Source organism: Engraulis encrasicolus, chromosome 6, assembly GCF_034702125.1.
Source record: "Engraulis encrasicolus isolate BLACKSEA-1 chromosome 6, IST_EnEncr_1.0, whole genome shotgun sequence".
NCBI lineage: Eukaryota > Metazoa > Chordata > Actinopteri > Clupeiformes > Engraulidae > Engraulis > Engraulis encrasicolus.
The window spans coordinates 55,277,582-55,285,081 of record NC_085862.1 but is presented as its reverse complement, the minus strand read 5'-3'; the positions used below and the strand labels follow the sequence as shown (position 1 = coordinate 55,285,081).

At 48.4% G+C, this 7,500-nt stretch overlaps 1 protein-coding gene across 1 annotated transcript in view; it reads left to right on the top strand.

Moving 5' to 3' along the window:
• The window catches only part of rab6ba (RAB6B, member RAS oncogene family a), a 153,435-nt gene that overhangs the window by 95,402 nt on the left and 50,533 nt on the right, over nt 1-7,500 (top strand). The gene's annotated exons all lie outside the window — the stretch shown is intronic.

The following is a 7,500-nucleotide window of genomic DNA, read 5'->3' as shown; positions in this document are numbered from 1 at the left end:
TCACCACCAATACCCCCATCACCAACAACACCACCATCACCACCAAACACCCTCACCACCAACAATACCCCCATCACCACCAACACCACCATCACCACCAAACACCCTCACCACCACCACCACCATCACCAACAACACCACCATCACCACCATCACCACCAACACCACCAACACCACCAACACCACCAACACCACCATCACCACCATCACCACCAACACCACCATTACCACCAACACCCTCACCACCAACACCACCATCACCACCAACACCACCATCATCACCATCACCACCAACACCCTCACCACCAACACCACCATCACCACCAACACCCCTATCACCACCAACACCACCACCACCACCATCATTGGCGCTATAACAGGCTGCAGGGTTTGCAGCCTGAAGACAGAGGGAGGATGAGGAGGAGTGTCCGTTAGGGAATGCAGCATTGGCACCAGTTGGCAGAAGAGGGGTCAGTCAGCAGAGCATGGGGTGCTGAAGCATGGGCTTGCACACACACGCACACACACACACACGCACACACGCACACACACACACACACACACACACACACACACACACACACACACACACACGCACACACAGGCACACACAGACACACACGCCCTCCTGTCTCAGCTGTCTGAAAGCGGGAGCAGTGGTGTGTGACTGCAGTCGACGCTGCAGTTGGAGGGGTGGAGATGAAAGAGAATGGGTATGTGGTAGAAGAGGAGAAGAGTAAAGGTGAAGAAGGACGATGAGAGAGAGATAGAGGAGAGACTTAAAGAGAAAGGAAAAAAAGAGGGAAGACATTAGTGGGAGAGGAGATAGGGGAAAATAGTTAGGGGTGGGGGTTGGAGAGCTAGAAAAACAGGGGGCGGCAGAGCAAGAGTTGAGAGGTGAAGATCCGAAATGGGAAAAGTAAGTGGAAGAGGAAACCAACCAGGAAAACCAAGCACTGGAACAGGAGGCAGAGGAGAGAGGATGGGAGACGAGGGAGTGAGAGGGAGTGAAGAGGAAAGACAGAGAAAGAGAGAGAGCGAGAGAGAGAGCAAGGGAGAAAAGTGGAGTGGGGGGGGGGAGTAGGAGGGAACAGAGAGAGGGAGCAAGATAAAGAGTGGAGATGGATGAGAAATAGCAGCACAAGATTACAGGGAAATTGGAGGAATGGTGAGTAGCAAGAGATTACATTCCCAAACGAATATGGATGAGCATGTGGATAGGGAAGACCATGTGTGAGATACATGCAGTGCAAATATTGCTGCACAAGGCCTTTTTCTCTTAGAGATGGGAGAGTGGTGAGGGAGAGGGAGTCAGAAGGAAAGATAGAGAGAGCAAGGGAGGAAAGGGGAGATAGGGAGTAGGGAGTAGATATTTTGCAGAATAAGAACCCCAAACCATGCCTACCACCTCCTCTCTTCTCGTCTTCCTCTCTTCCTCCTCCTCCCCCCCTCCTCCTCTCTTCTCTTCTTCTTCTCATCTTCCTCCTCCTCCTCCTCCTCCTCCTCTCTTCTCTTCTTCCTCACCTCCTCCTCCTGCTCTTCCTCCTCTCTTCTCTTCTTCCTCTCATCTTCCTCCTCCTCCTCCTCCTCCTCTCTTCTCTTCTTCCTCACCTCCTCCTCCTGCTCCTCCCCCTCTCTTCTGTTCTTCCTCTCCTCGTCCTAATAGCCTGACTGCCCAGCCGAGCTCAGCTGGACGACCTGTCTCTCTCCTCTTGGAGTCTGTCCAAGAGGGCCTTTGAGGATCTGGACTCTGTTTCGGACTCCTGGGTTTTCATACCCACATTTTTTTGTAACCTTTTTGTGTGAACCTTTGTAGTTTAACATCTCCTGTCCTGAGCAGTCCTATTTTTGTGCTTTGAGTTTCCTGCATTCCCTGACCTGTTGCTTCCCTCTCAGCATTTGGGCTCCCTGCTACTTTATAAAGGTCTCAACCCCCCCCCAACACACACACACACACAGACACACCTGAGTCTAGACAGCATAGTCCTCTTCCCTTATCACCTGAGTCGATCACCTATCAACCTGTCTCACCCCCCGCCTACACACCTAATGACCTGTCTCTCTCCTCCTAACAGGTAGGGCGACTTAATTCCCAGTCTCTTAAAGACCCGTCTCTCTCCTCTGCTGGCTTGATAAGCCTACCCGTCTCCTCCTAAAAGTCAATCCACTCTCTCTCTCTCTCTTTCTCACCTGAGTTTATCAGCTAACAGCCTGCGCTCCACTCTCCCCTCACCTGAGTCTATCGAGCTAACGAGCCCACCTCTCAGCTCCTCAGGACATGATCCTCAATAGGTCTATCGATCCGGCTTGTTTCTGGGGCAACTTAGACAGAGACCCTTGCTCTCTCTGTCTCCAAGCCTTACAGTATCCTACAGTACTTCCCCTTCCCTCAGTCCACCCCCCCTCTCCCCTCTCCTAGCTTTTCAGTTTCCTACACCCCCCGCCCCAGATTCCTCCCATCCTCCACCATTGTCCTTTCAAATCGCCTATAGCCTTGGTCCACTAATCCTCTCTCTCCATTTCTCTCTCTCTATCTTCCTCTTTTCTCTCTCTCTCTGTCTGTAACTCTCTACCTCTCTCTCTCTCCCTCTTTGAGGTCTACATGTTCACACCAATCAATAGGCTCCAAATTGTCCCGTTTTGTTATGACAGGAAGCGGATGCACACACACACACGTACACACACACACACACACCGCACACTTGCACTCACACACACATGTACACAGACGTACACACACACACACACACACACACACACACACACACACACACACACACACACACACACACACACACACACACACACACACACACACACACACACACACACACACACACATTGCAAAGGCGGACAGGCACACATTAAAAGCAGGATCATCACTGATGGCTATGACATCATCCTATCTCTGTCTCTCTCTCTCTCTCTCTCTCTCTCTCTCTCTCTCTCTCTCTCTCTCTCTCTCTCTCTCTCTCTCTCTGTCCATCTCTCCCTCTCTGTCTCTATCAGTCTTTCTGTCTTTCTCTATCTTTTTGTTGTTGCCCACTACTCTCTGTCTCTCTGTCTCTCTCTTTCTCTCTTTCTATCTTTTAGTCTATATCTGTGTCTCTCGGCCTCTCTGTCTCTCTGTCTGTCTGTCTCTCTCTCTCTCTCAATCTCCATAGTGGCCGTGATCAATATGTCTTAATTAAAAGCTGCCTGCTGTGGCGCTGCCATGTGCCATCCGTCTGCAGTGACACCCACTGACCCCCGATACTGCCATCTGGGCATGGTGCCAACGCCGTGTGTGTGTGCGTATCTGTGTGCGTTTTGTCTGTTTGTGTGTGTGTGTGTGTGTGTCTGTGTCTGTGTGTTGGTGTGCTGACTGACCTCCGATACCGCCACCTGGGCAAGGTGCCAACTGTGTGTGTGTGTGTGTGTGTGTGTGTGTGTGTGTGTGTGTGTGTGTGTGTGTGTGTGTGTGTGTGTGTGTGTGTGTGTGTGTGTGTGTGTGTGTGTGTGTGTGTGTGTGTGTGTGTGTGTGTGATGGTCGACCCCTGCTTAATGCCACATGGGCCAGGTGCCAAGAACAGCTGGGGTGAGACCTAACATTGACACTGACACGTCTCACGCAGTGTGTGCGTGCGTGTGCATGCACTTTATGTGATGGTAAGCAGAGATTATTGACCAGTCAGGAGCGATATGGGTAGACCAGCGAGAGCAGGGTTTTTGTTGGTGGTTATTGGTGGTGTTAATAAAGTAATGTAATGTATTGTATTACGTGTGTGTGTGCGTGCGTGCGTGCGTGTTGTCAGAACGTTTTGGCAATGTAATGGCAGTCTACCCAGACAGGTGCTGCATGCTGGGATATTGGTGTATAGTGCAAGCCATTCTGAGTAAATGGCCAGCAGCGTTGTTTCTAGCAAGTTCCGCGCAGTACTACAGTACATCATGGCTTATCAAGCACCATCCGAATCACATGAATTGCATTCATCAAACAACGCCCAATCACACTCACTGTACAAAATACCAAGTAGGGACTCAGAGAGTCAGGTACTGTAGGAATATGAGGTATTATTAGCATACACTATGTGAGGCATTTCCGTAATGTTATATGAAAAATGAGTACAAGAGCTCCATGAGGTGGCCACAGTTTGATATATGAATGAGATATGAATAGGGTGCTACTGGGTAAATCTCAGGGCAGTCATGGGTAAGTGGTTAGGGTTCCAGACTTGTAGCTCATAGGTTGCTAGTTTGACTCCGGACCTGTCAGGTTGGTGGGGGGAGAAATTAACCAGTGCTCTCCCCCATCCTCCTCCAGGACTGAGGTACCCTGAGCATGGTACCGTCCCGCTGCACTGCTCCATTGGGCCGAATTTGGGGCTGCCCCCTTGCACAGGTGAGGTATAAATGCAATAGTGTTGTGGAGTGTTCTGTTCCATTGACAATCAGAGGTTCCCAGTTGGGCTTTCACTTCACCTACTGTACATTTATATTTAACTCTTTCAGCATGCAGGCATCCCTTCTCCTTTGCAATTGTAGTGTCCCTAAGTCCTGTATTCCTCTCTGCCGCTCACCCTGTATCCCCCTGCTCATGCTTTACTGGCATGAAAATTTGCATTGCCAAAGCAATTGTAACATACTGTATTGGAAGTACAGAACATATAGTATATAAGACAGGAAAATATGATTAAAAACAATGCGAAAGAGTGCATCAATTGTGTGATTGTGTGAATGCTGTGTGTGTGTGTGTGTGTGTGTGTGTGTGTGTGTGTGTGTGTGTGTGTGTGTGTGTGTGTGTGTGTGTGTGTGTGTGTGTGTGTGTGTGTGTGTGTGTGTGTGTGTGCGAGTGCGAGTGCGAGTGCGTGTGCGTGTGTCCGTATGTGTCCATATACAGTCATTGTGTGTCTCGTTCTGTGAATGCGGGGCACATCCACATGAGCTATTCATTTCTCTCTCCTGGTGTTCTTCTGCTCTTCCATCTCCTTCTGGTTTGTTGGACCCATCCATCTCTGCTGCTCTGCCTCCCCCTGATGCCCTTTAGCAGGGCGGAGGCAGGGGGTAAGGAGGGGAAGACACTCTCTCTCTCTCTCTCTCTCTCTCTCTCTCTCTCTCTCTCTCTCTCTCTCTCTCTCTCTCTCTCTCTCTCTCTCTCTCTCTCACGGACACACACACTGGTTCACTGTGTAAGCGCATGCGCCTGTGTGTGTGTGAGTGTGTGTGTGTGTGTGTGTGTGTGTGTGTGTGTGTGTGTGTGTGTGTCTCTGAAGTAGGACAGAAGGCTGCTGCTGTACCCACAGGCTGCACATTACACACACACACACACACACACACACACACACACACACACACACACACACACACACACACACACACACACACACACACACACACACACACACACACACACACACACACACACACACACACACACACACACACACACACACACACACACACACACACCTCCTCCTCCTCTCTCCCTGCTTCTCTCCCCTGCCCTCTTCCAGTCCATCTCTCTGGATAGCAGAGGCAGACATGTGTTTCTGGCATGACAGTCTCCTCCAGGGATGGCCAGAGAAAGGGGAGGAAGTGTGCATGTAGCGGTGTTGCTGTGGTGGTTGCCTCGCCTGGCACAAGTGGATGGAGAGTGACTGATGGGGGAGAGGGGCAGCACGTGGTGGGGTGTTTTTGGGTGGTGTCTCAGGTGGTAGCCTGGCATGAACGGATAGTTGTAACAGAGACTGTAGAAGAAATCTACAAAATCTTTTTTTTGCAGCACTGGGCGTTGTGATTTTTGTGCTAATAAATTGTGATGACAGTGATGCTGGCGCCAATGGGGTGTTATGGCACAGCGGACATTGCCTTGGCAAGCTGGCATAGTAGTGGGCATTGTTATTGCAAATTAGGTGGGCAGTGTTATATCAGATTGTTGTGGTAGTGTGGCAATTTTCATACTGACAAAAAAGTGTGATAGTAGTGCTATAAGTAAGACCCAACATTCATTCAGCTGGCAATATTTTCTGCAGTATGTGACATTGGTTTTGGGAATAGAGTCACTGAGCGACTGTTACGTAGGGAGTGACAAGAGTGGTGTAGGCTGTGATGGAGTGATGAGCGGAGGAGGACAGGAAAGGAGATAGAGAGTGGTTTGTTGTGGAAGAAGAGTATGTAGGGAAATGATGGATAGAGTGATGGATGGATGGATGGGGTGAGGGGGGGAATGATGGAGTGATATCGGTAGAGGTGTGGCATAATTTATTAGACAGTGTTGTTGTTTCTATGGAGAGATAGCAGGGAGAAGGCAGTGGTTTCTACATAGAGATAACATGGAGAATAGAATAGAATACATGTAGAGTAGAATAGAATAGAATCGGAATAGAATAGAATAGAATAGAATAGAATAGAATAGAATAGAATAGAATAGAATAGAATACATGTAGAGTAGAATAGAATAGAATCGGAATAGAATAAAATTGAATTGTGTTCAATTGCATTGAACTGAATTGCATTTAATTGAATTGAATCAAATTGAATAGAAATCCTTTGTCGCCATTACACAAGTGCAATGAGATTTAACGCTTCACCTTCAAGTCCACACATAAGTAAACATAGAAATGTGTGTACAAAAAAACAAATATAAAACTGCTGAAAAATAGGCAGCAGTGTTGTTGTTTTTACTTTATGATGACGGGGTGAGGCAAGCACTGTCTTTTCCACTGTTTCAGATAGCAGGGAGAGCTAGGCAGGCAGGCAGCCAGGCAGGCAGGCAGGAAGGAGGCAGTGTGTCGTCTCTAACGATGATGTGTGTGACGCTTAATAATTGAAGCTCTCATGAATAATTTCTGCAAATCTATTCCTGCACGTTAGCAGGCTGTGTGGATTCCCTATATTTAACCCGGCAACTGCAGGAAGCCTACTGCTATTTGCTCTTCAAAAAAACTCAGTTAGGAGGAGAGGAGAAATGAAAAGAGCAAAAAATAAGAGTCAGGAGAGAGACAATAAAGCAGCAATAAAAAGAGAGGGAATGGAGGAGAGATTGAAAATAAAATAAAACAGGTAGCAGCATTAATTCTGACTATAAGTGGCAGTACTGAAAACCATCCATGAGTATGGAGACAGCACTTGTGTACTGTCCATACAGTTATCTCATCAGTGAGCAATTTCACAGTCAAAGCTGAAGTTCAGCTCACCTGTGCAGCTCTAGATTGGACCATACCAGTACAGTATGTTTGCCTGCCCTCCAAAAAGAAGGAAACTTCACTCACTAATTTACGTGGCATGGGCATGGGCATGGGCGTTACACACCATTACATGTTACATTTGCATGGTCCTTGCAGATGAATTGAGGTATTCTGTGCCTATGTTGCATCAAACACTGACTAATACACACACACACAAATATGCACGCACACACAAAATATGCACGAACGCTCGCACGCACGCAAACACACACACATACTGTATATACACACGCATGCACGCACACATGTGCGCGCGCGCGCACACACACACACA